Below are 27608 nucleotides of genomic sequence, written 5' to 3' on the forward strand. Positions count from 1 at the left end.
TGCACACAGGTGTCAGGGGACACACCCGCCTCTGAGAGATAGGTAAGTGGCAGAAAATCTCATGGCCAAGGAGCAGAGAGCATGGTCCTATGGAAGGGAGGGCACTGGAGAAGGGGGAATTGGCTGATGAGAGAGCTGAGAGCGATGGGAAAGAATCAGGCTCCAATGCACCATGGTTAGTGGAGACTTTAGGGCCCCATGAGTCTCTTAGTTTCACGCTGTTGAAATAATGGCTGCTTGTCTCCACCCCCGTCGCAAATGACCCAGCAGGCAGGAGAAACGCAGAGGGAAAGACCGAAGATAATGAGCACTTTGGGCCAGCCAAACAAATAACAACTGCACTTTGCACCAAGCCCTTTTGGTCTGAGCACCTCAAAGCCGGGGGGTGAGTCTCACCATCCCCTTCTCCAGATGGGGAAACTGAGGTGCTGAGATCTGCCCAAACTCACACAGCGAGTCAGTGTCAGGATCCAGGAGAGCGCCCTGGGCTCCTGCCTGCCAGGCTGTGTCCGAACCACCGCACTTCCCCAGCACCATCCCACTCCTCTGACTTCACCCAACTCAAAGGCACGTGCTGGTTAGGTGTGCTGAAGCCGTACCTGCTCGCAGGCTGGCCAGGTGCTCCCCTGCCTCTGTGCTGCGGCCGCTGCATGGGAGGAGAAGGACCCCCTCACCCCCGCTGCAGTTTCTCTCTCGCATTCCAGCTGCAGGAGCTCAGTGCTGTGGTTCTCTTCACAGCCCACCCAGCACTCGGTCTCCTTCCCTGCACCTCTGCCAGAGAGCTGCTCCCCGTCTAGTCCTAGGCCCCAGGGACCCAGAGGGGACTCTGATTAAGGCAGCTCTGGCTCTCCTCACCCGGCCTGGCTGCTCGGCCGGCCCACCCAACAGCTGGAGAGCCACCCTTTCTTGGCCCCCTTGCCGGCTGACTCCAACCCATAATTAGATTGCTCTGGTGGCAACGAACTCACTCCGGAACTAGCAACCGGGCCTCTGCAAACATCAACAATAAATGAACAAGGCAGCCTTGGAAAGCCCATCTCGCCCACGGAGGACCTGATTTACGAGGGAGGCACAAAATAGGACTCGTTCAATTTATCTAGGCAGAGCAGGTCCTGACGCTGCGCCCGGCTCTGATTTGGGAGGCTTTAAATCTCCATATGCTCCCTGCCCGGGAACACTTGCTAGCGAAGGGAGAACCAGCCAGCCCCACCCGTCTCCAAGTGCAGCCGCAGCCAGCAGCCACTGAGCACTTCTCGATCCTCCCAACCCTCCCGTCTGCCAGCTGGAAAGACGTCAGGGTTGGTGGTTGTTTTGAACATCCCTGGATGAACACCAGTCAGTGAGCAGCGCTCCCCACTGCCAGGCTCACAGATGGAGCAAGTATTCCTCTCTCGGGGGAGCTTGCAAGCTGCGAGGAAATAGCCCTGTTGTTTAACCTCAAACACGGTTCGGATCGCAGGTGCAATAAACTCTGCCCTGTGCTGTGATGCCATGGGGTACGCCGCGGATGCTACGTGTAACGCTCCCTCCCTGGAGACAGAGTCCAGCGCTCAATGAGAGAAACACGTGTTGAAACTCCCAGGAGACTTCAGCAAGTCAGGGAGGTGAATAACGATGCAGGCACCAATGTGAGCTCTGGCAGCTCACCCACGCAGGTGCCCGTAATACACACACAACACGGATGGGAGATTTGGCTGCCGGTGCCAAATCTCAGCAATGGCTTGTCCATCCCCACGCTGCATCAGTCATTGCCAAAGGGGTAGACCCAGACGGGACAGTCCCAGCACCTGCGTTCTGGAACTGCGTTCTGGAACCAGATCTGCGTTCTGGAACTGATTCATCCTGGAATATCCCAGCGTCCCTTGCGTGTGACGCCTCTGTGCGTTGTAACCATTCAGGCCCCTACCGCTAGAAGCCTATGGACTCATTCTAAGGAAGGAGTAGGCAATACGCGAGAGTTAGACAGCCTCTCCCAGCCCTTCCTGCATTGCAATTCTTTGTCCAGAGAGCAGGTCAGGGATCTCCTCTCATTGCCGGACAGGCCATACTGACGAAGATGCACCTAGACGGACAGGTAGATTCTGGGAACAGCATATATTGAAACGATTGCCCTAGGGTGAACCAGCAGGGGGGAGCAGGGCAGAAGGCGGGCAAAAGGAATATGCCCCAAAAGAGGTTTTAGACAAGGTGTTATTGACCCAGAGCATTGGGAAACGGTGGCTAGCAGTCAAACCAACTGACAACACGCTGTAGACAACGGAGAGCCGGTGTTGGGGAATAACCATTGGTGTGATCGCGTAACAAAGGCCGTACATGCATCTATGAGACGGCGATGCTTTCCATGCACTGCGCCGTCCCTGTTTCTAAACACTGGGGCAGCCATTTTGCTCTGAGAGAGGTTCCTGCTACAGCGGTGACTCTTACACGCCGGGCTCTCTCTTGGAGTGAGGAGCACGGAGGGGAGGGGTCCATTCAGGCTGAAAATAGCATGCTCATGGTTACTGTGGTGACCTGGGCTTCTCGTTTCAGACAGAGCCCAGCACTGCACAGACAAATGAGAACACAAATAGTGGGCAGAGCTGGGCCAGAACCCAACCTGTGGCTCTGAGCATCCCTTGGACTTTGGAGGGGCCCAATCTGGACCCTAACGTTACAGCCCAGGACCTTCTGGAAGTGGGCTGAAGCGTCCAGTCCTTTAGAAAGTAATGATTCTGGTGCAGTCCCAGAGACGGACACAATGTGAAGAGCTGGTTCCTATGCCTAGTGGAACTGGGCCCCCACAGTTCGCGTGGTACCACATTTCACTCACACGTCAGTCTAAAACGGTGTCATAAGAATGTCTGCCCAGTGCTTCCCCTCCAAGAATCTCCAGGGGCTTTCCAATGCTTGGGAAGTATCCTTGTCTCTGTGACATGACACCCCAGATGCTTTATGGAAATGTGGTTACGATAGGACTATGGTATAACTAAGTTATACTTTATGCAAGATGGGTCTTGTCAGATATCATTGGAAAGGTTATAATTTACTGAATGTGTTTGTCGAATTTGTATGCCTGTATCATTTCTGTATCTGAAGCTGGGAATATTGACCATGTCTCTGTATTTCAAATGGGCTACGTTGGATGAGGCCAAACAATGTTAGTGGCTGACTGAAGAAATGCACACAAGCACAAGGACCACCCCAGAAACAGTGTACAATAGAAACCTCTCAGAGATAGCTCTACACAATGGGAACTGTTTGACACAGGTCACAGCAAAAAAGCTTTCCAGAAAGTGGGGGGAAGATATAAAAGAGGGACAATAACAACATGAGGGGTCCTCACTCTCCCTACAACAACGCACCTGAAATCACCTGAGGAACAAAGACTGAACTGTGGGAAGTGATGGTCCCAGGCTAAGATCTTTAGCTTGTGTAAGAAAACCTGGGAAAGCCAAGGCTACTTGTGCCTTAAGAATCCACCACCTTTGTATCACTCAGGGTGAGAATTTGTTAATTTGTATCCTGCCTATCTAGTGTGTTAAGATCAATCTGCGGTTTTTGTTTATTTACTAAGGTAATCTGCTTTGTCTGTTTGCTATCCCTTGAACCACTTAAAATTCACCCTTTGTAGTTAATGAACTTATTTCTTGTTTATATTAAAACCCAGTGTATGTCATTTCTAACTGGGGGGGGCAAGAATTTGTGCACATCCCTCTTCACATTGAGGAAGAGGGCGGATTTTTATGAGCTTGCGCTGTGCAGATTTTTCTATACAGTGCAAGACAGTCTGGGTTTATCTCCCAAAAAGGGTGTGCACATGAGTGCTGGGGGAGTCCTTTCACACAGAGCTGACTTCAGTCTGCGTCTGCAGCAGGGTGTGGCCCTATCTGTGTGTGTGCTGCAAGAGGCCGGAGAGCCAAATTCAGCAAAGCAGGGACAGTGAACCTTGGCTGGTTGAGCAAGAGAGGCTCAGTGAAATCCCAGTACATCAGGTGGCATCCCAGAAGGGAAGTCCCAACCATCACAGTCTCCATCCCACAGAGAGAGAAACAGAAGCACAGTGTTTAAGCGATTTGCCTAACACCACACAGTGGACTAGCCCAGCACCCTAACCTCTGAACCATACTGCCTTTAGTTCTATAGCTTCTCTCATTCTGATGTACATAGGCAGCTGTCCTCTGGGTGTTCCCTTATTTACTCCATATTTTACAACTCTTTCCAAGCCTTGGGGCCTAGGATTCTCACTTGCCTTATGAAAGACAGTCCTTTCAAATGCCCACTATCATCTCCCTAGTGTAGCCTCACTGACATGAATGGCAGATGTGCCTATAGCTCACACTTCATGTTCAAAGGGCACGTTTCTGGTGGGCCAAATCCTGAGCTCTTTATTCAGCTTGTACTAAGTCTCTGACTCGGGCAAACCGAGTAAAGAACCCTGGATTTGGTCTATAGACTTCAGTGCAAATTAAGGTGCTGAGCATTTGGCTCATTAAAAATAACCATTTAATGGAGGCATAATTCTGTTTTCTTGCTTCCATTTCCACCATATTCATTTGACAGATTTAATTGTAAAAGAAGGGGAAATTCTTGGGAGTCTGGGGGGGAAAAGAAGCAATTTATGCTTATGCTTCTGTCTGCCCTGTGCTGAAAGGCTGAGAGACTAGGGCTGTTTCTGAGATAGTAAAAGTTCTTTTTTTATCATTTTTCTTCTTTTTTATACTGGTTGCTATTAATTTTAGGCTCTCCTGGCATTCTGCAGCCAATAAAAAGGCCAATAAAATGCTCTTTTTTCTCCTGCAAATTGTTGCTGCTTTTCACAGAAGAATCAGAGATCAGGGTTGGAAGAGACCTCAGGAGGTCAAAGTCCAACCCCCTGCTCAAAGCAGGACCAACCCCAATTAAATCATCCCAGCCAGGGCTTTGTCAAGCCGGGCCTTAAAAAGTTCTAAGGATGGAGATTTCACCACCTCCCTAGGTAACCCATTCCAGTGCTTCACCGGCCTCCTAGTGACTCTCTCCAATTTGTCCACATCTCTTCTATAGTGGGGGACCCAAAACTGGACGCAGTACTCCAGATGTGGCCTCACCAGTGCCGAACAGAAGGGACGAATCACTTCCGTCGATCTGCTGGCAATGCTCCTACTAATGCAGCCCAATATGCCATTAGCCTTCTTGGCAACAAGGGCTCACTGCTGACTCATATCCAGCTTCTCGACCACTGTAACCCCTAGGTCCTTTTCTGCAGAACTGCCGCTTAGCCAGTCGGTCCCCAGCCTGTAGCGGTGGGTGGGATTCTTCCGACCTAAGTGCAGGACTCTGCACTTGTCCTTGTTGAACCTCATCAGATTTCTTTTGGCCCAATCCTCCCATTTGTCAAGGTCACTCTGGACCCTATCCTGACCCTCCAGCGTATCTGCCTCTCCCCCCAGCGTAGTGTCATTTTAGTCCCCACCACGTGCTGCAGAAAGTAGGTGCGACCACTCTGCTTCCAAACACCAGCGGTCTTTGCTGCAATTAGGTTGTAGCAATTTACATGGAGGGCAGAGCTAGTGCTACTCTGGCCACTCAGCTACCTTCACGAATGCACCTAACATCAGTCCCAAATCCTGCAGACAGTGCTCAGAGTCTGGCAGGGTCAACCCACTGATGGCGAGGGCTTATGAGGCAAGCATAGAAAGTGAGCAGGCTTCAATGCTTAGAAAATACGGAGTCCGAGGAATCCTCTCAGCTGGGGATCAGATATCTGCTGGTGACTGAGCTAACGGAGTCCCATTCCGAGAGAAATAAACTCCTGCAGATCTACCCCAAGTAATGATTTGCTGCCAAAGTTTTTATTTCTGAATGTCATAAAAACCAAAGAGTCGCCGTATTAAATCCAACCATTGGCCCAAGAAGTCTGGTATGATTTCACATCCAGGGGCCACTGCCTGATGCTTTGGAGCAAGGACAAATGCCCTAATGGACAGCGTTTTACAGTGAGAAGAAAGCAATCCCTCCTGCCCCCCAGCAACCCATGGATCTCTTGAAATGCCAATGACATAACTTGGCAACTCAGGTGTCTGTTCTGTCTTTATCCCAGGTGGTTGTCTGGGGCTCTTTAACCTGCTCGTCTGGCTAGACACTAGTTGCTCTGCAGCAGGGTTTTAGCTTTGGGCTCATTTTATTGTCCACTGCTCTGCACACTTACAGTGCTGTATAACTGTAAATATCAGCATATATATCAAAAGAACGGCCACACTGGGTCAGACCAAAGGTCCATCTAGCCCAGTATACCGTCTTCCGACAGTGGACAGCGCCAGGTGCCCCAGAGGGAGTGAACAGAACAGGGAATCGTCCAGTGATCCATCCCCTGTCGCTCATTCCCAGCTCCTGGCAAACAGAGGCTAGGGACACCATCCCTGCCCATCCTGGCTAATAGCCATTGATAGTCCTATCCTCCATGAATTTATCTAGTTCTTTTTTGAACCCTGTTAGTGTCTTGGCCTTCACAACATCCTGCAGAAACTATGTTGTGTGAAGAAATACTTCCTTTTGCTTGTTTTAAACCTGCTGCCTCTTAATTTCATTTGGTGACCCCTAGTTCTTGTGTTATGGGAAGGAATAAAAAACACTTCCTTATTTACTTTCTCCATAAAGTAAATAAGGATGTAGTAAATACCAGATGCAGGCAAACTTTTCAGTGAGACTAAACCAATTGGGCCTTTCTCCAAAAACCTGAAACTGAACTCCAGCAGCTGTGGGTGCTGAGAAAGTCTGGTTAACTCTTTGGGGCCCCACGATGCAGTGATTACCTCAGAGGTTGTGAAAGGGGAATTTGGGCCTGGTAGACCAATTAACCAGCCGGGGAGAAGCTGGAGAGTGGACCAGGATGAATTAGAAATGAAGCCCAGCTGAGGGATAGCAGGGCCTGTCTCCAGCAAGAGCTGCGTGAGCTCAGTTGGGGAGAGAAGACCAGGTGGGAAGTGCCCTGTCTGTAGGAACCTGAACCATCTGGAGCCTGCCGGAAACCTTGAGGAAAGGGAGGAGCGTGCCAGCCCCTGGAGCAGGGACTGATTGGACCAGGGAGCAGCAAGAGCAGCAGATTGACACTGTGCAGAGGTGGCAGCCCGGTGAGCCCAGCCCGGGGGAAGGGTTGGATACATTGGTGCTGGACTTGGATAAAGGGCTCTGTGAACCCGGAAGGGGCAGGACGCTGTAAAGTGACCTGGTTGGAGGGCCAGAGCTCTGCTACATCTGGAATAGGCTAAAAGAAGGTGGAGGAAACTGAGGCAAAAGGCACTGCAATGCTACAGCCAGTCAGGAGGGGGCAGGTTAGGGTGGCTACTTTGTCACAGGCCCTGATTCCGCAAGGTACTTCAGCACGTGCCTAACGTTAAGTTGCACCACCGAAGTCAATGAGATGAGGCAACTGACAGGTTCAGAGAGCTCGGTCCTGCTCCTACTAAAGTCAGCGAGAAAACGCCCATTGACTGCTAGGGTGCAGGATCAGGGCCGAAGCCAGGGACATGCTTAAGGGCCTTGTGAACCTGGGCCTTCCTGCTGCTGTTTGTTCTGCAGCACCTCTGGCTTCGTTAGGAAACAGCAGAAACGAACATCTACTGCCAGGGCCATTAGGCCACGCTGCGCAGGCCAAGTGAGGAGGCACTGGAGAGCTTGCAGAAAAACAACAATCCTTGATCCTGATCTGAAAATCCTAAACCAAAAAGGTCTGGGTAAACCAGCCAATTTTTAAGAGCTTATCCAGACCAAACCTCTTAAATTTCAGCCACAACTTGTTCATTTCCCATTTCAAAACCCTTTGAGCCCTACCGAGCTCTCTGCATCTCACTGGTTTCTAACGCTGCAGCACCCACAGACAGCCCTCTAGATCAGGAGCTAACCGTGTAAATGCTCATAGAGCCTGGGTCACCGTCGTGGCTTCATCACGTTGGGAATCGCGGCTCACCGAGACCCCTGCCCAGCTGTTGTGACGTTCTACCACGCTGGTGCGCTCCGGGCGCACTAAAGGGATTCTTTGGAAATGCCGACTGACTTTGGTGGCACTGTGCTGGAGTGCCGTGGCTGCTTGTTTGCTTCCCCAAGAACTAGCTTCCTAAACCCAGGGTTGTGAGTTCAGTCCTTGAGGGGGTCATTTAGGGATCTGGGGCAAAAATTGGGGATTGGCCCTGCTTTGAGCAGGGCGTTGGACTAGATGACCTTCTGAGGTTCCTTCCAACCCTGAGATTCTATGAAATCCAAATTCTATGAAACACTAGCGAACTGGCTCATTGGCCTGGGACATTTACAGGAACATCTGGAGACAGTGAAGTCAGGAAATGCCCCCCGATGGTTCATGAGCAAGTGCCTGATTCTCCGCCACCCCGTCCCTTGCATCACTATTGACACAGCGCAAAGAGAGTATACAACGCTGAGCGATCAGGAGGCAACACTGCAAACCTGGATGTGCTCGCACGGACCCTGATGGCACCTGGAAGCAGTAACAAGCCAGAGCCGGCCGGGGATATGGGCTAGTTCAATGTAGACGCCAAAGTGAGTCACCCTCCCCTTAGATTGCTGCGTGCAAGGGTGGGCACAATTCCATTTTCACGGCCCACATACCCCTTTCTTTCCCTGTCTACCTGCATGCCCCCACCCCCATGCCTCAGCCCCTGTGCAGACCTCCGAGCTCTTCCAGTGAGGCTAGCAAGGAACGGCACCAGCATGCAGACTGCTTCCATTTTCCTGACCACATCTACATCATTGCTCAGGTGACGAACTGAGTCCAGTCTTCTTCTCGAAGAAATTACACGCAGGCTTTCAGCCTTGCAGGAGATTTGGAAGGGGCAGCCAGGGGGAATTCAGTCCTGCCCTGGGGCTGAGCCAAGCACAAGTCAATATCGTCACTGCATCCTGGCTACTGAGGCGAGCAGTCGGAAGCAGGGTCTGTTGCAAACCATGCAGGGATGTCCAAGACAGAGGAGAAAGAAATTAAAAAAGAAAATGGCCTTTTTATCCTCTGTGGTATTTTTGGCTGCTTGGGGGCTGATTCCTGTGGCTGTCACTGTTTGGTGGGGGGGGAGGGAGATGTCTCCCTTTATAGCAGACACCCAGTATAGCTCCCCCGGACTCCATTTGTCAAGGTGAAAAATTCCCATGAGAGCTGGGCCCTCCAGGAACAATCAAGTCATGAGAAGTTCAGTTGAGCTGGGAGCATCTCCCAGCTGCCTGCAGCCTCCTCAGCTGCTCTGGGGGGCTTCCCGCTGCCAAACCACTGCAAAGAAAAGCTCTGCTGTTCTCTCGCTAGTCCCCACCCTTCTGCGGCTGGTAAAACAATGCCCTGCCTCTCGCCTCTGCTGGGTGGGCCCACCACTCACTCGCCGGGCCTAGAACTCCGGTGCTTTCTGCTGCCTGGCCATCCCTGGTCTCTGAGCTACGGCATTCTCCCCCCACTACAATTCACTCCGAAAGGATCCTCAAGGATTGGGGGCCAGATCTGGAAGTCCTGCTTTGGTTTATGACTCAGGCAAACTGGGAATCGCCCAAAGTCTATACAGAGTGCTTTGGAAAGGCAAAGAGCTACGTACTGTCACCGCAGGCCTGCCTGTCCCTGGCTCTAGGGCGCGTGGGGCAGGAGCGCATAAGAAGTCTCTCCAATCATCCAAAACAAGGACGGGGACACTTGCCTCCTGGCTGTCAAGGCAATGCAGAGGCTGCTCCTTCCATGCCCCTCTAAAATGCTATTCCCCCCCACAGGATTTGGGAGAGGAGAGAGGGACATATCATCCCCACCTCCAGACTCGCCTTCAGAGCTGGCCAGCGAGGGGTGGAGCAGTCTAAGCAATCCTCGGAACTAGGGCAGAAATTTGGCTTCCTGGGGTCCCTTTTGGGTCAAGATGACTGCAGGCTGCCCCCTAGCCAGGGCTTTGGCAAAATGCCATGATCCAGATCCAATCCAGTGCAAAGAACTGTGTGTGTTACAAGCCTCAGTCTGGGATCATCACATCCCTCTTCTCCATTAGTGTTAATTACTAAGCAGATCACCCCTGGACAAGGATCCAGCGCCGTGATGAGTGACTCTCACCAGCTGTAGAGATTCAGCTCAGCTGAGCATCCGGCAGTTGAAACGAGGCATTTCTGAGCTACTTTGGCCCTGAACTTGGGCTGAAGAGCTCACGGGGTTAGGCTTTCACTCAAGAGTCCCACAACTTCCAAAAGAACTCGCAGGACCACTTGTGAAAATGAAAATAAACATTGTGGGACATTCTCAAGGCTCTGGAGACTTTTGAGGATGGGCTTTTGATCCAAGGCACGCGCCTATCTGGTTTTGCTTTAACCAAGGCTGCCAAGCCACCCCCGATGAAGATGTGACAGTGCTATCAAAAAGAATAACTATTCCAATCTAGCTTCTCTGGCGAGGTTTCTCCACCTTCTCTCATTCTAAAGAATGACTCTTCTATGCCCTACTTTCGAAAGTCTGTAAGAAACTTCAGGGTGAGCAAACTAGCTTTCTCCCACACAAGCAGAAAAATACATGCAAGGCGATGACTGTACAATGCACCGTGTGCTAGCTCCATGCACGGAGCCTTCTGCTGCAGAACTAGATGCATGTAAATCCCCACACATCAGGATTAGACTTTACCTCTATAATTAATCATTCATTAACAATGAGACCCTGATGCTGGAATAACAAAGAGAGGATGAAAAAACACTCTGAAGAATCTGAGTTGGGGAAACTCGACTAACCAGCAAAATCATTCTCACAACGACGATGGGGAAAACACCCCTCAATCATTCCAGAACCATCACCGCAGTACCAGCGCCTGCCAATGCTGTTGAGTTTCCCTGTCATCCCTTTGTAACAGCAAATGCCATAAACCTTTCCCTGCACAGTCTCTGCAAAGAATGCATTTCCCCAGGATTTGACTGTTGCACTTTGTACCCTCTTAGATCCCACCCACTATCCAAGCAAGCCAATGATAGAAGCAATGCTGTGAATAATCAGGAAGGAATTTAGATTATAAATAGGGATATATTTACCTGGTCTGAGTGTGATCAATTGGGTAATCTCAGAGTTCTAAATCCACATACAAATTGAGTCAGGATTACAGCTGTCCGGCACTTCTGAACAATTAGGGTTACATATGAAACTGACTCATGGTTCTGTAATTTCTGCACACACAGTTGATAGATTTTTAGCTAAGTCAACACTTCTCCTTTCTAAAATAAAAAGAAAAAACAAGGAGGAAGTGATATTTCGCAATAGGATGTGGTGTCTCTGTTTCAATTTTTAAAAAACTGTCCACAAGAATGAAAATAGGTGCCATGGTGAGAACTGTGACACCTCTGAACATGGCTGGGTGGGAACATCCCATCACACATGCCGTACTGGGTCAGACGATGGTCCATCTTGTCCAGAATCTGGATTCTGACAGTGGCCGGTTCCAGAGTTGGGAGGGGAGTGCACAGAACATGGCAATTATGGAATGATCTACCCTTGAACTTATCCAGTTCTTTTTTGAACCCAGTTATACTTTTGGCCATCACATGGCAATGAGTTCCACAGGTTAGTTGTGCGTTGTATGAAAAAGTACTTCCTCTTGTTTGTATTAAACCTGCTGCCTATTAATTCATTGGGTGAGCCCTGGGCTTTGTATTGTGGGAGAGGGTAAATAACACTTCGCTAATCACTTTCTCCACCCCATTCATCATTTTATAGAATTTGAACATATCGGCCCTCAGTCAACGATTCTCTAAGCCGAACACCCCTAACCTTTTTAATCTCTCCTCATATGGAAGCCGCTCCAGACCCTTGATCATCTTTGTTGCCTTTCTCAGAACCTTTTCCAGTTCCACTCTGTTCTTTTTGAGATGGGGCGACCAGAACTGGGCACAGTACTCAAGGTGTGGGTGCACCATGGATTTAGATAGTGGGAATATGATATTTTCGGTCTCTTTCCCAATAGTTCCTAACATTCTGTTAGGAATGTTGACTGTTGCTGAATAGTGAGCAGTTGTTTTCAGAGAACAATCTACAGTGACTCCACAATCTCTTTCTTGGGTGGTAACAGCAAACTCAGACCCCATCCCAGTGCTGTTTATCCTACCAAATGGAACATCTCCTGTGATACACAGTCCTACCGCATGCTTTTCTGAAGGCCATCACTGCATCCCAGCAGCCACTGGGCAAAGGAAGCAGGTGTTTTTAAGGAGGTGAATCGGTGAGAACCCAGATGGAGCCCACCTCTGTCAAAACTGGACATACAGCACCATCCACCCGTGGAAAGATCACGAAGAATACTAGCCCTATTCACAAGAGAGCTAACATTGCCCCCAACCCAAAATCTCAGGCAGGAGGAAGGTTGACCCATTCCTTCCAGGCTACTCAAGAAACTTCTCAGATGGTATTTTCTGAGAGACCCTTGGACGCAGGAGACTGTGATGTTGTGCAAGTCATACGTTCTCTGCCTCAGTTTCACCATCTGTACAATGGGGATGATAGCACTGCCCTGCCTCACAGGGGCGTGGTGGGGATATATAAGTAACCTAGACTGATAACTCCACTAACTGGAACTTCCAGAGGAATCCATGCCATTGACCCTGTCCTTTCTCCTCTCAACCACCCCATCTCCTCAGCAAGTATCTCCTCTCCTCATCTCTACAGTCCTGGAGCTTTTGGGGGGCACTGAGGGAGGGACCCCGAAAAGGGGGTGGTATCCCAGTGGGGACACAATCCCAGACCAACTTAGGGAGCAGGGGCTGAGGTTTGTGAATGCCGGCGAAGCTCAGACTAAGGACGTTTGCCGTTCCAGGCCGAGGCTGCATACAGCTCTGCTCCCCACATCCCCTGTGGAGTCCTATCCCTGACACACCAACAAGGGAGAGCACACAACAAACAAAACCCACCCCTCTCGCCCACCCCTCCCAATACACGAAGACCCCAAACGCCAGGTATAACATGCTGCCAGGATTCCCAGAGCTGTGACCCCATTGTGTCTGGCAACAAAGGAGTATGGTTTAAGTGTTACGGAAGTGTTCCACTTTTCCTGCAAGTCAATTCAGTGCTGTGCTTGAAGGGAAGGGTCTATTTACCCCAGTTGAATTAATAAGTTGCAATGTACTAACTCAGCAGAGCAGCAAACTTAATATCTACTGGGAATGCACAGGGGTAGAGGCTTTTCATTGCAGAGAAACATCTCTGAGGACCTCGGGAGCCTGAGGTCACTAATTGTGACCTGCTAGGTGAGGTTCGGGCCAGGAAAGACTCAAGGAGACGACAGCCGGGTGCAGCGGGAAGCTGAGACACAGTCTAAGCGCCAGCAAAGCTCACTGTTGCTGAGGGAGATGTTTGGCCCGGTAACACACAGCTCTGGGTCTCTCCAGCAGCCTGGTACACAAGTGTAGAAAGCTCCCCTTCCATCCAGTCACACTCACAGAGCGACAGGAGAGCACTCTGTCCACCACTCCCAACCACAGCAGAGACACACACGGGTTACTTCCTTCTTCGAAGGAGAAAACTGCATCCTCCACACAACTGCAGAGGCTGGGCAGGAGCCTGCTCAGTGCTTGGAGCCATTGGCATTCCTCGGGGAACAACCAGGGCGTCACCGCGGGCATGGGAGACAGACAGAAGCGGGCCCTAGTGTGAAAAGCATGGGGAAGTTAATCCCCCCAGGACTGCTTGGCCTGGCTGTGAAGGCAAAGAATCCCTTTGAGAGCAAGGTCTACATTTTTCAAATAAGGCTTCCATTTGGCAAGCCAAGGCGCCCCTGCAAAACGTGGGCGTGCGTTTCTGCATCAGCCCCTACACTCTGGTTGTTTTCAGTGGAGCTATACCTCCAAACCAGAGCAGAAGGTTCAGCGGCGACGAATGCAGAAGGCATTGCGAGCCGGGGCGGGCCGACTCCGTCTGCCGCCTGTCTGCATCTGGTGACCTTCTCACCCCAGTCATTCGGCCTTCTCTGACCAGCTGGTTTTTATTTCACTGCTTTTTGTGGTGGTGGGGGGGAGGAGGAGGATTATTGGAGTGGGGAATAATCTCCCCTTCTGATGTTACCCATAAAATGTATTTTAGGGCCATAAAAGAGAAGTGGGATTGAGCTCTGCCCACTCATTGGCGGGTCTGAAGTAATGCATGGAATAAAAAGACCTCCCACCAAGGCAAAGGAAGCAGCTGTTCTCCACCCCCTGGAATGACACCCCCGCTGAGTCATCTCTGGGATTGCTGCTGGGATCTCCAGGTGTAAAAGACTCCCTCGGGACTAGAGCCCTGGACTTGGACTCAGGAGACCTGGTTTCTATTCCTGGCTTGGCCATTGGCCTTCTGGGCAAGAGTGGGCAAGTTACTTCACCACTCTGTGCCTCAGTTTCCCAATCTGTAAAATGGAGATAATGATGCTGACCTCTTTTGTAAAGCTCTTTGAGAACTACAGGTGAAAAGCGCTAGATAAGAGCTAGGGAGTGTTATTAAAGTGGCGGAGTTTAAGGACCAGGTTCGTTAGCTGAGAGGCAGCAGCAGACTCATAAACATCGTTAAATAGTCAAGCCACTAGCCGGTGACAAAGAACCACACTATATGTGTGAGCAAGCATTAAACATGGCAGTTCAATGTGTTTTTGTTCAGTGGGCTCATTTGCATCTGACTACCCACAATGCTCCTGCACTCCATGGCTACAGTGAAGTTACGGTAGGCATATTTCAGTTATGGTGGGGCTGAGCCAAAGAGGAAGTGGGGCTCAGAGCCACATAGGGCTGAGCCTGGGGTTCAGAGTTTGGGTCTTCAAACCAAGCCAAGCCAAGGGTAGGTCCCAGGTTTGGGTCAGAGGGCACCAAACTCTGACAAGCTGCTCTTTGAGATCTTGGCCCAGTGGTGGACACTACAATGAGTGCATGCAGCTGGGCCGAGCTTAATCCGAGTTCTTTTGTGTCCTTAAGGTGCATTTTGTGGGTAACATCAGAAAGGGAGGGTCCCCACCCATATAGTGCCATCCGATCAGGATTCTCAGGAACGTGGTAAGAACATACAGGAAAGTGTTTTTTTCACTGTATCAAGAAACTACCCCAACTGCTGTATGGATGTTTTTAAAAAGACAAAGATAGAAAGAAACAAAGACAAATGGAAAGGGAGAGAAAAAGTGGAAAAGAGAAGAGGGATGAAGAGGAACTTGCAGTGCTGTCCAAACCTTAAGCCTCAAAGTGCCACTGGGATGGCAGGTCAGTACTATAATAACTCTTTTAAAGATGGGTAAACTGAGGCACGGAGCAGTTAAGTGACTTGCCCAAGGCCACACAATGTGTCAGGGGTGATCTTGTGAAAGGAACCCAGGAGTGCTCGTTCCCACTCCTCTGCTCTGACACTCCATAACTGGGGAGGGAAAAGAATCTGATCATTTTAAATAGTCATAATTAGATTGGGTTTGTTAATCTGACTCCCTGATTTTTTAAAAAAATGCTGTTTTCTACTGAATGTAGTGTATGCGGAATATATCACAGGAGCCATTCGCTCCTGTCTCATGCCTCAGTCCTTCCTCCTTCACGGACAAATCAAGGAGAACACATCTGACCCTATTCAAGCAAATTTAACCTTTCTCGGGCAATGCAGTGAATAGAGTTTGTCCTAAACCTTCCCAACAATAGTGGTGTCTGTTTAATTAGCATTCAGCACACAGCTCTTCCTCCCAGACATTCTGCTGTAGGCCAGGCATTGTAACATCCTCAAAGCCCATTAGGGTTCCCCTTAAATCATCCAGCCCTATTTCCATCACAGGGCTGGACTGTTCCAGCAGATACATGGGGAAGATCTTAAAGTGTGATTAAAACAACCAGAGGAATAATGCTGCCTTGGCACAATTTACAGGTGAGGGCTGCAAATGCAAACCAAAGCAGTGCTGAAAATGGGAAAGATAATTACTTTCTTGGCAGCTCTCAAGACTTGCACCTCATCGAAACGAGGTTGATAAAAACATCCACAGCTCAGGTCGTTGGAGCCAGTTTTTCCTAGTCCTCAGCTTCACCTCCTTGGCTGATTCTGAACTATTCTCCCTTGATGCATGATCCACGTCCTGACCCAGGGCTTGAACAGCCTTTGCCCCGAAGTCTGAAGGTTAATAGCTCTTGGGTTTGTTACCTGGTATAACTACACCAGCCACCTACGGTTTTATACTGCATTCATCCCCGTAGTATCTGAGCACCTAACTGAAGGGCTATTTTTATTCCAAAGAGCCTAATTCTTTGCTTTATTTTTCACCAGGACATTTGTCAGAGCAATATCAGGAGGGAGGTAGTTCTCCAGGTTAATCTGACGTTATACTGAGCTTTTATCCCATCTAATTTTATTTTCCATTTCAAATAAAAGCAGGGGTACTAAGTGTTACACCCCATTAGGCGTCCCTTAAGACATTGAGGTGGGTTGGCAGTCAGCTATAGAAACCATGAATTTTATCAATCATGTCTCCACTGCATGGGTTATCTCCCGAACAACCAATGCCCTGTGCCTGCCCCATAGGGCTCTGGGAAAACCTGAAGAGGATTCTCTGGGTGGCCGTTCTCTCTAGTTATTCCAAAGATCTGGTCAGGGGATGGCTCCCAGACATTGCACTAGCTTTCCACAGAGCAGCTCCTTGAAGTGCCCTTCCTGGGGGAAGCATTCCAAGATGGCAGATTGACTGAGATGTGCTAACTGTGGCTCAGAAAGCTGCTGGCTGACAAAACCACTCTTTCGTCCCTTGGGCTTTTTGGAACGAGGGAATCTGTCCGGGCAAATCTGCCAGGACCCGTCTCCGCTTCTGAGGAATGCAGAGCGAAAGACAGCAGTGGAAGGGAATAGCATGCGCGGAACTTTCTCCGACTGCAGCCAGCGCCTAGATCTGCATTAGTGACGGAAGTCTTGCCAGCAATTCCGGGACATTTGAGATTTCCTAGCAGTGAAGAGAGAGAAACTCCCTAGCCAGCCTTGGCTTCCTCATGGACGTAAATCAGGGTGTCCGCTGTGTCCAAAGCTCAGTGCTAAGGAATCAGGAGGGCCACTGGTCATGTTTCTGATCAGAGCCTGGAGAACTGTCCCTCCACTCGAGTTGCAGTGTAATACAAACACAGGACAAAGGTGGGGTAACTTCGAGAGTAAGAAGCAAGTAACCAAAGCAAGAGAGTCTGCACATGAACATGTGCAACCTGTCCACAGCTTCAGGAGGTAATAGAAACACATCGCAACTGTCACGCATCAGGACCTGCATACCTCTTGCCCTTTCTATAGTACAATTTGTGCCCCAAAGACTTCTGCCTATGGACTCAGCACCTAATGGTGGAAGGGATAGTTCCCCTCGGGGGATAGAAGATTTCCCACTGAGCAGCATTCTGATGTCATTCCTCTATTCAGCAGGTTTAAAACAAACAAAAGGAAGTATTTCTTCACACAACACACAGTCAACCTGTGGAACTCCTTGCCAGAGGATGTTGTGAAGGCCAAGACTATAACAGGGTTCAAAAAAGAACTAGATACATTTATGGAGGATAGGCCCATCAATAGCTATTAGCCAGGATGGGCAGTGATGGCGTCCCTAGCCTCTGCTTGCCAGAAGCTGGGAATGGGCAACAGGGGATGGATCACTTGAGGATTCCCTGTTCTGTTCATTCCCTCTGGGGCACCTGGCATTGGCGACTGTTGGAAGACAGGATATTGAGCTAGATGGGCCTTGGTCTGACCCAGTGTGGCCATTCTTATTCTTATGTTCAGTGGCTCATGGGGAGGGGCGGGGGTGGGCAAATGCAGTGGAGCTGAGTTACAAGGACTCCGTTCAAGGACCTTGTTTTAATTCCTGGAGCCGTGGCACCTACGAGGGAGTCAGCACGTTCGAGGCAGCAGAGTTGGAGGCTGTGCAGAGAGCAGTGGGAGTGGGTCTGTATGGTGTAGGCAGTGTGATGGCCACACGCCCCTGGGTTCAAAGTGTTTGTGTGCGATCTGTTTACACTGGAGGTTCACGGCTGTGACATCTCAGCTTGTGAGCGCCTTGGGCCTCATCAGCTCCCCAAGGCAAAGTCCGGGAGGCCTCCGAGGAACCCCAGGCTGCTGCCGGAAGTGGAGATGGGGAATAGACCCCACCCAGTTTTGTTTCGTGTAACACCTTGTAAACGGAATTGCACTGTGATCACCAAATACTGCAAATGAGGAGGGAGAGAAGCCTGGCTTGGAGACCCAGAGGCAGAAGAGAGTGGCTTGCAGGAGCGAATAATTCTGAAAACAAATGGAGAGAAAGCCAGACACCAATACTACTGCCTATCAAACCAACCGTCACCACCAACCAATGAGACTGAAAAAGACACTGGGAAAAGCCCAGAGAGAATCAGCGGCATCATGCTGCGTAATTCATGCCCACCACTATTTATGTAAGAGCTATGCATGAAATTCGCTCCCGTTCAGAAGGCCTGCACTATGTCTTTGCCTCATCTAAGTCCCACCTGAACAGTGCACAGAGCCTTCTGGTCACCTTTGCAGAGGGTGAATTTCACCCTATATGAGACACTGGTATAGAAGTCAAGCAGCAATTAGCAAGGGCGGGGCAGATTCCTGCCAATACAGGACCTGCGCTTGCTGAACACAGCAAGATCTGACTTCTTACACCAGAGCCGTACCCTTGATAACCAAAGGGAGCCAACGCTTGAAAAGAGGAATCCAATTCACTAGCGTCAGTCCTGTTTATTCTTTCACAATTGCCTCTTACAAAACCACGCCAAGTTAAATCATGAGGAAAGTTGCTGACATGACCGGTAATTTTGGAGTTTCTTCTGGAAAAAGGAGAACAGAATTTTGGTAAGACTGTGCTCGAAGGTTACAGAAATGCCAAAGTGGGTGCACAGCAAACTCATCTACCCACACTGTTGTCTTGTGACATTTAAATTTACAAGGGAATAGCTTAGGCGTGAGATCCAATCAACTGAACCCTTGGGGGCATTTCAAACTAGATGGGACAGAACGCTGGAGAGTAGGGAATGAATCCTGAACAAGCCCTAGGCAGACCGTGGAGCTCATTGGACTTTTCCATCTATAGGCAGGCACACAAGAACTCAGCACAGAGACTTCCATGCCCCAATCAGTGAGCACCAGCAGGTGTGGAATGACCTTCACCTTCTGTGGGAAGTTAGAAACATACACTGACTTCCTGTAGGATGATGTCAACATCTTCCTGTTGCCTCCAGCTACCATTTTGCTCAAGACTTTTGCAGAGACTTAAATGGCTGGCCTTCACTTGCAACCACCTGGCCATTGAAAGCTGACCTGCTTCTCAGGTAAAGGGCTGAAAACTTTCTTCACCCAACCACTCCCATTCCCCCTTTTCTGGTTTTCTAATGTTCTAGTGCCCCTACCCCAAGACATTGCCTTCCTCTTAGACATCAGGCAGGTAGATGCGAGTACACGGAGACAGGTTCATTAGGGTCCAGCTCTGAGTTCCGCAGCAGTAAGTTAGAGACAGAAGAGAAGAGCAGATGTCAATACAGCCCAGAGCAGCTGACTGGGTCTCGGCTGGCTCATCGATAAGGGATGCAAGAGTATGAAGAAGACAAGAGTCCATCTTCTTGGAGGAAGTGTGTGTCTAGGAGAAGAGGGCCCTAGGCTGGGAGGAAGTGTCTGTCTGTGGGGTCCCTCAAATTAGCTGGCGGAGCAAATGATCTGCTTCATTAGCAATTCTGGGTGTTGCTCTGCTAATTCCTGGGGGTAATTCAGGCTAGTGAGGAAGCTGAATTCCATGCTGAATAATTAGAGGATGAAGGAGTGCTCCTCTCGAGACAGACAGGAGTGTGAGGAGTTCACAGGAGGTGGATTTGTAGAACTGCTCACTCTGCTGCTTTGATGAATCTTGGATTCCTAGGGATCGTCTTTAACCCATTTGTGAAAAGGCTGTAAATAGATCTGTCAGAATTATCGCTGTACGCAGCATTGTTGTATCTGTGTTAGATTCCCAGCCCTGAAGAAGAGCTCTGGGGAAGCTGGAAAGCTTCTTTCTCTCACAGACAGAAGTTGGCCCAGTAAAAGATACGACCTCACCCACCTTGTCTCTAGAATATCGCTGTCTGTTTCACTGAACAGAGGAATGACATCAGACCAGACCAATGGCGCATCTGCTCTCATATGTATTTTATACAGGTTCTTATTCTGCGCCCAGCCCCATGGGATCTGAGTGCACACCCCACCACCGGCAAAGGTTTATGCTGGATGAACACAGCACGGCCAAACAACTGCAGAGGACGCCTGCCCCACGGTGCAATGCTATGGCCTGGGGGACTTGGTTTATGGCATGGCGATCTATTGAATGGCTTTGAAGGTGCTCAGCGTCTAGATGCCCAGACTCGTTAGCCACAATTACATTTCCACCATAGCTCAAACTCAGGTAGCAGCAAATACTATTAACAGACACAAACCTATTCAGTCCTTTACAAAAACATTCTGACACCAGTAGTCTCCATGGCCGGCTGTAGCGGTGAGTCCCACAGGTTGGCCATGCCAGCCGTCGTGCACGGACCATAAATGTACTCCCTTTCCATTTCACAGCAAGGTTCCTTGCTCACACGTTACAGGGGAGCTTAGACCGAATCACCTGGTTGGGGTTCATTATTGTGAACACCTTAGTCAAGACACTTCTTACTCTCCTCTTTTAGGGTAAAACATCAAAATCAAGACAATGTGTCTTTCACAAGACCCCCTGCTAAGCATCTCTGAACTGTTTCTTAGCATCTCCTTTACCGCTCTTGCTTGGGAACCCGACACTCCCCCAGCAGACACACCGTCATGTTATAAACGGCTTGATAATACCTCCGTCCACTGGTAACACATCCGAGCACCCTATTTTGTACTCTAGCTTCTGCACACTGGCCAGACCATTGCATCAGGCTCCCAAAAGGTGCCTCTTTGCTCCTTTCACCCTCGTGGCACCTGCTCATTCAGACCCTTCCAGCACAGGGGAGGCGGTTAGATCATTCCTCCTCATCATGCAGCTCTCCAAATTAAATTGCAGCTGCCCAATCATTCTCCCTCCCCCCCCCCACCCGCCCCCAATTTGATTAGGTCCCTGTGGAGCTTCCGACCTAAAATAGCCATGTCCCCGTCAGCAAGTTTCAGTGCTGATTGCGGGTTTAGGCGTCAGGAGCCCTGGGCTGCCGGCACCAATTTATTGTGAAATTGTTTAAGGGCGTAAAAGAGCTCTTTAAGGATTTGTTATGTAAAATACCCTGGCACATCTAATGGAGGACATGGGGTTTGCAGAGGAAGTCAGAGGGGGGAGGAGGGTGGGAAGGGCAGCTCAGCTGAGTCCACCCCATCCTTGTCCCTTTGGTCCAACTTCAAAATCTTTCAGTTACGACCGATACCTTCTGATTGGCGCTGTCCTCCTTGGGTCTGCTTCTCTCTCCTTGAACTGCCTGGGCCGGGTATTAAAGACAGGATCAAACTAAGCAGGGTTCACCGACTGCATCACCGAATGCCACATGGAATCAGCTCTCCCCTCAGGCTGCAACGAAGCTCTGGGGAGGTTCGGCCCATCGAAGGAGAGAAGCCATGCAGCACCGTGCGAAGAGCCGGTTAAGGTTTATCTTGCACCTTCTGATGTTGTACCTTCTCCAGGGGGAAAATCATTCCATGGCCCTTCAGCAGAGAGACATACACATACATGGATACACACACGCATACACACAGTGCCTTTCCGATCTGATCTTAAGGCAAGAGAAAAAAAGCCACACCAAAATCTTAGGATGGGGTTTTTGGCCGGGTTCCCTCTTAAAGCAACATCTGGAAGTAACACAGTGATCTAGCAAAATTGGCAGGAGTCCTGCTGGTGACCCAATCCGAGACAGAAATCAGCTGGGCCTCATGTATTGTTGCCAAAAATGTGACATACTCTGAGTTCTGTTTGATGGTGGCTTATAGGGTCCAACGGCCTCCACAGCGGAGCCCCTTCCTCCCCTGATGTGATTAGAGCGAGGTTGGAGAGGAATGTGTACAGCGTCTCTAATCTGGCTAGAATTAGACCATTAATCTCTGATCCCAGTGTGTGAGGCTGCCACCCCTCTTTGGTAGTCTCCTAACCGTCCCATCTCTTTCCAAGGCACTGAGTCACTTCCCCTCTTGAAATCTGACTTCAAAAAGTTTCCTCCGCTACCCCTCCTTCAGATCGACTTTCTCACATGACTTTTCTGGTTGTCATTACTTAGCCTTTGTACTATGGTAGTGCCCCCAGGCACCCGCGGGCATGTCTGTACAGCAGCTGGGAGCAAGTCTCCCAGCTTCTCGCCACAGACTTGCGTGAGTGGGGCTTGCACTCGCGCGCTAAAAATAGCTGTGCGGATCTTGCTTTGACGTTGCGACTCGGGCTGGGGCTCGGGCTCTCGCCCATCCCCTTCTCCTCCCTGCCCCAGGGTTGAGAGGCCGAGCTCCAGCCCAAGACGAAACATCTGCACATCTGCATCCTCCCAGATGCAGTGGGGACATACCCAGTAAGCATCCATTCTGCAAGGCCTTGCACAAACACAGAGCGCTTGCCATTCTAACCCAGTGGGCTATCTTGCCTTTATTACATTCGCTGTTCTGCATTACTGTGACTGGGGTCCCAGTGGAGAGTCAGCCGAGGTCACTCAACTAGGGTGAACTGCAAAGAATGGGGCAGACAAACCCCAAAGCTGATGGATCATTCCATACTTAAATGTACCAAGGCAGCATAAAACAGCTTCTCTATTACTGCACTGGTTACTCAGAAGTCCAAAACAATACAGGTCCCTTAAAGTGACCCAGCCTCATGCCTCCATCCAGGTACCCAAGTCAAATATGATGAAGATTTCTGAAAATTTTATTTCATCATATAAAAGAAAAGGTCCTACCAATCCCAAAGGCTCAGACACATTACTTCCCAGGTTATTGAATATTCCAGATCTTACCCAAATACACGCATACAGCCAATTCTTATCAACTAAACTAAACTTTATTAAAAAACAAGAGAGAGACAGTATGGTTAAAAGACCAATATACATTTAGACATGAGTTCAATTCTTGAGATTCAGATTCATAGCAGAGATGGTGAGCTTTGTAGTTGCAAACAGGATGTTAGGAATCATTAAAAAAGGGATGGAGAATAAGACAGAGAATATCTTATTGGCCTTATATAAATCCATGGTACATCCACATCTTGAATACTGCATACAGATGTGGTCTCCACATCTCAAAAAAGATATACTGGCATTAGAAAAGTTTCAGAGAAGGGCAACTAAAATGATTAGGGGTTTCGAACGGGTCCCATATGAGGAGAGATTAAAGAGACTAGGACTTTTCAGCTTGGAAAAGAGGAGACTAAAGGGGAATATGATAGAGGTCTATAAAATCATGAGTAGTGTGGAAAAAGTGAATAAGAAAAAGTTATTTACTTGTTCCCATAATATAAGAACTAGGGGCAACCAAATGAAATTAATGGGCAGCAGGTTTAAAACAAATAAAAAGGAAGTTCTTCTTCACTCAGTGTACAGTCAACCTGTGGAACTCCTTGCCTGAGGAATCATAGAATATCAGGGTTGGAAGGGACCTCAAGAGGTCATCTAGTCCAACCCCCTGCTCAAAGCAGGACCAATCCCCAACTAAATCATCCCAGACAGGGCTTTGTCAAGCCTGACCTTAAAAACTTCTAAGGAAGGAGATTCCACCACCTCCCTAGGTAACGCATTCCAGTGTTTCACCACCCTCCTAGTGAAAAAGTTTTCCCTAATATCCAATCTAAACCTCCCCCACTGCAACTTGAGACCATTACTCCTCATTCTGTCATCTGCTACCACTGAGAACAGTCTAGATCCATCCTCTTTGGAACCCCCTTTCAGGTAGTTGAAAGCAGCTATCAAATCCTCCCTCATTCTTCTCTTCTGCAGACTAAACAATCCCAGTTCCCTCAGCCTCTCCTCATAAGTCTTGTGTTCCAGTCCCCTAATCATTTTTGTTGCCCTCCGCTGGACTCTTTCCAATTTTTCCACATCCTTCTTGCAGTGTGGAGCCCAAAACTGGACACAGTACTCCAGATGAGGCCTCACGAATGTCGAATAGAGGGGAACGATTACGTCCCTCGATCTGCTGGCAATGCCCCTACTTATACATCCCAAAATGCCATTGGCCTTCTTGGCAACAAGGGCACACTGTTGACTCATATCCAGCTTCTCGTCCACTGTAACCCCTAGGTCCTTTTCTGCAGAACTGCTGCCTAGCCATTTGACCCCTAGTCTGTAGCGGTGCATGGGATTCTTCCATCCTAAGTACAGGACTCTGCACTTGTCCTTGTTGAACCTCATCAGATTTCTTTTGGCCCAATCCTCTAATTTGTCTAGGTCCCTCTGTATCCTATCCCTAACCTCCAGCGTATCTATCTCTCCTCCCAGTTTAGGAGGTTGTGAAGGTTAGGACTATAACAGGGTTTAAAAGAGAACTGGATAAATTCCTGGAGGTTAAGTCCATTAATGGCTGTTAGCCAGGATGGGTGAGGAATGGTGTCCCTAGTCTCTGTTTGTCAGAGGGTGGAGATGGATGGCAGGAGAGAGATCACTTGATCACTACCTGTTAGGTTCACTCCCTCTGGGGCACCTGGCATTGGCCACTGTCGGCAGACAGGATATTGGGCTGGATGGACCTTTGGTCTGACCCAGTATGGCCATTCTTATGTTCAAAGAGTTCTTTCAGAAATAGTTCATAGGTTATAGTCCAATGTCCAATATCATATTCAAGGTGTACCAGCATAACTGGGATCTCATCTTGCAACTCAGACTTCCCCTGATGAAGCTTAAGCAGATCTGAGATGAACAGAATCAGGACCCAAGGATCCTTTATACAATTTCATGTCCTCTTTGACAAGTTGGAGTTCCTCAGGGAACAAAAGGTAATTAGGATGACTTTGAAGGAGGTCCATCAGTACTTAGCTATATGAATTAACATAAGGCAATTGGCTTGTTCCTCCGCCATTCACAGATGATTTGCTATACATTTCAAAGAGAGATGAATACTGAGATATCCCATGTTTACAATTCATTTAAATGCTAGGATTTTTTTTGATCTCTGAATTATCAGAATACAGCATAGACAGGGACTGTTGATTTCATTGTCGACCATTACCCATATACATGTAAATGCGCAAAAACCACAAACATTATTTCCCGTCATGACTTTAAGGGTTGAATGTGAGTCATTCATCCTGCAGGATGTTTAAGACTTTCAGGCCATGCGTCACAATTATATTCTGCTTTTATTAGATTCAGCAGTAACGCAAAGAACCGACAGGCCCGTATCCTGTAAGACATTGGCTTCAGCAGTTACCGTAAGGCTTGCGGCCTACGAACTTCAAACAGATAAACTTTCCGCAGGTAAACAGCCCAACAGAAACCCCAAGTATTGGGGAGCAGAAAATAGAGTGTGAAATTTCTGACCACAGGAACATGATCCAACCCCAAGAGTGTCATGGCAACAAGTTGACATATATAACAAGTACCTGTGCCACATCCTCTGACACCTAACCACAACGGGGCCATGGTGCTGAATTGAGATATGTGATAAGCTGAGATCATTAATATACTAATCTATAGAAGAAAGACACTCCAACCTTAGTAAGGTGAGGAAATACAAATGAGGAAAAGGGGGAAATCTCCTACTGAATATGCATCAAACATAGCGGTGTCAGCGTAACATCTTATAAGAGTTGCATCCCAGCCTAGGGGTGGTAGGAGAAGGAGATGCAGTCCTTGGGAGGTGCCAAAATTATGCCACTGCTGATGAGGGAGATGATGGCTCCTATTTCAGCTTGTTCTGCAAGGCATGCTGTGAGTATATGGATCCATTCTGTAGGATCTCGATCTACCTTCCTGAGCTGGGGCAGTTGTCACTGTGCTAAATGTGTTAATTAACTATGTGTAAATATCGAGGAGTTCCTACAGTGAGAGTGTTGCAACTGTGCACATCGGGGTTCCCAACTATAGAATCATTTAAATATACTGGGCCTGATCTTGGGACAAGAACTTGTTACCCTCAAAGTGATAACTGGGGATTCAATATAATTAATACATCATCTATATGTAACCCTTCTACCCGTCAGAGTTGGCAGCAACAAGGGCCGGGTTCAATATCTAGGGGATCCATTCCAATAACACAATGCAAAACCGGCTCGAGCCCCCACCCAGTGACCTGGGACAAATATATACCACCCCCGCTGGGCGCCTCCAAGAGGCAATACTTCCCCTCTCGCAAGCACAGAGTCTGAGTGTAGCAAAAAGCCTTTTAATAACAGGAGAGAAACAATGTGGCATTATGTTGGGGAAACACCACCAACAGGATTCATAACACAACCCATGAGCAAAAAACCCACCCCAAGCAAATGGGGGCATGTCCTTTCCCTTTGGTTCTTGAGGCCAGCAACCCAAAATCACCCATAGTCCCAAAAGTCCAACGACCCAAAAGTCTCTGTCCCTGGTCAGGGCAGCCCCAGAGTTTGAAAGTTTATCTGCAGAGTTTTACCTCCCAACCTGGGTGGAGATGGGGGGGGGAGGGCTAAGGGGCACCTTACATGGTCCAAAGCTGATTGCCCCACCTCTCCATGGGGCTCCGCTCTGCCAGCCACCCCGCAAACTACTCCGCAGTATATCTTCAGGCTCCCCCACTACTTAACACAACTCAGTGATTTCAGCTCTTCTATGATTTCAGCTTGTAGTAGGGGAGCCTCAGTGCTGGTGCACCATCAGCCCAAAGTGAGCTCAGCAGCCTGTAACTAGACTCCTAATGGAATCAAAATTAGCTCTGATATTCCACAGTGGAGAGAGGAGAAAGTGCAATTAGCACATAAGGCCCTCACCCAGGGACCCATACCACCAAGTATTAATACCTGTCCCCAGCCTCTCTCCATTCACTGGGTTTTGGAATCCATGACCCTTGCCTAGCGAGTGCTGCTTAGTTGATGGTGAGTCCCTCCATCATAACAAAAGGCCAAGTACAGTTCCACTGTCCTTGATTCACATAATCAGGATAATAACAGTTTATTCCTGCCCCAATAACAGAGAAACTGGGGCTCCTACAGCAGCCAAAGTGACCATCTAGGCAGGGTGGGTGTGCCTATGCAAATGAGATCAGCCCCTGAAGTTCTTTTCCACAACCCACCATGACTCGCCACAAGATGTCAGGGTAGAGCTCATCCTGACTCTGCTTACATATAGATCAGGTTTCACAATCTAAACAGAGAAGAAGGGAGCAAACAACTGGTGGAGGGGCTGGGGGAGGAAGGGCACTGGTAGCAGTGGTAGGAGAGCTAACTCAATGATTTGCACAGGGCAGCCATGTGATAAATTGCATTAGTCATGCACCTTGGACTGCCTCACCTGCATCCTGCCCCTAGGGGCTGGATTGCTGCAGCCCTCACTCGGTCTGCAAGGTAGTAGATTCATAGATTCCAAGGCCAAAAGGGGCTAGTGTGATTCTCTAGCTCAGTGGTTCTCAACCCGTGGCCCAATTAGCACATAGCTGCGGCCCAGCTCAGCTATGTGCTAAAGGCCGGCCTGCGTACTGGGATCCACCAGGTTCCCGGCTGTCCGGCATGGAGGGGTCAGGGCTGCCCCACTGCCTATCATGGCAGGGTCAGGGTCGGGCCTGCCAGCCCGCCTTGCGT

The 27608-nt window shown here is 49.2% G+C and overlaps 1 protein-coding gene across 3 annotated transcripts in view; it reads right to left on the minus strand.

Annotated features, from left to right (window-relative positions):
* The window catches only part of CMKLR1 (chemerin chemokine-like receptor 1), a 39630-nt gene extending 18006 nt beyond the window's left edge, over nt 1-21624 (minus strand). For 2 of the 3 annotated variants that reach the window (XM_074972684.1, XM_074972683.1), the window contains exon 1: nt 21313-21624. The gene's annotated coding sequence lies outside the window, so the exon portion shown is untranslated. Of the gene's footprint in view, nt 1-599; nt 674-21312 lie in introns of those variants that run through there. The other variant, XM_074972685.1, reaches the window with a different exon arrangement.
* Nucleotides 21625-27608: the final 5984 nt, after the last annotated feature.

The sequence above is a fragment of the Natator depressus genome, chromosome 15, assembly GCF_965152275.1.
Source record: "Natator depressus isolate rNatDep1 chromosome 15, rNatDep2.hap1, whole genome shotgun sequence".
Taxonomy (NCBI): domain Eukaryota; kingdom Metazoa; phylum Chordata; order Testudines; family Cheloniidae; genus Natator; species Natator depressus.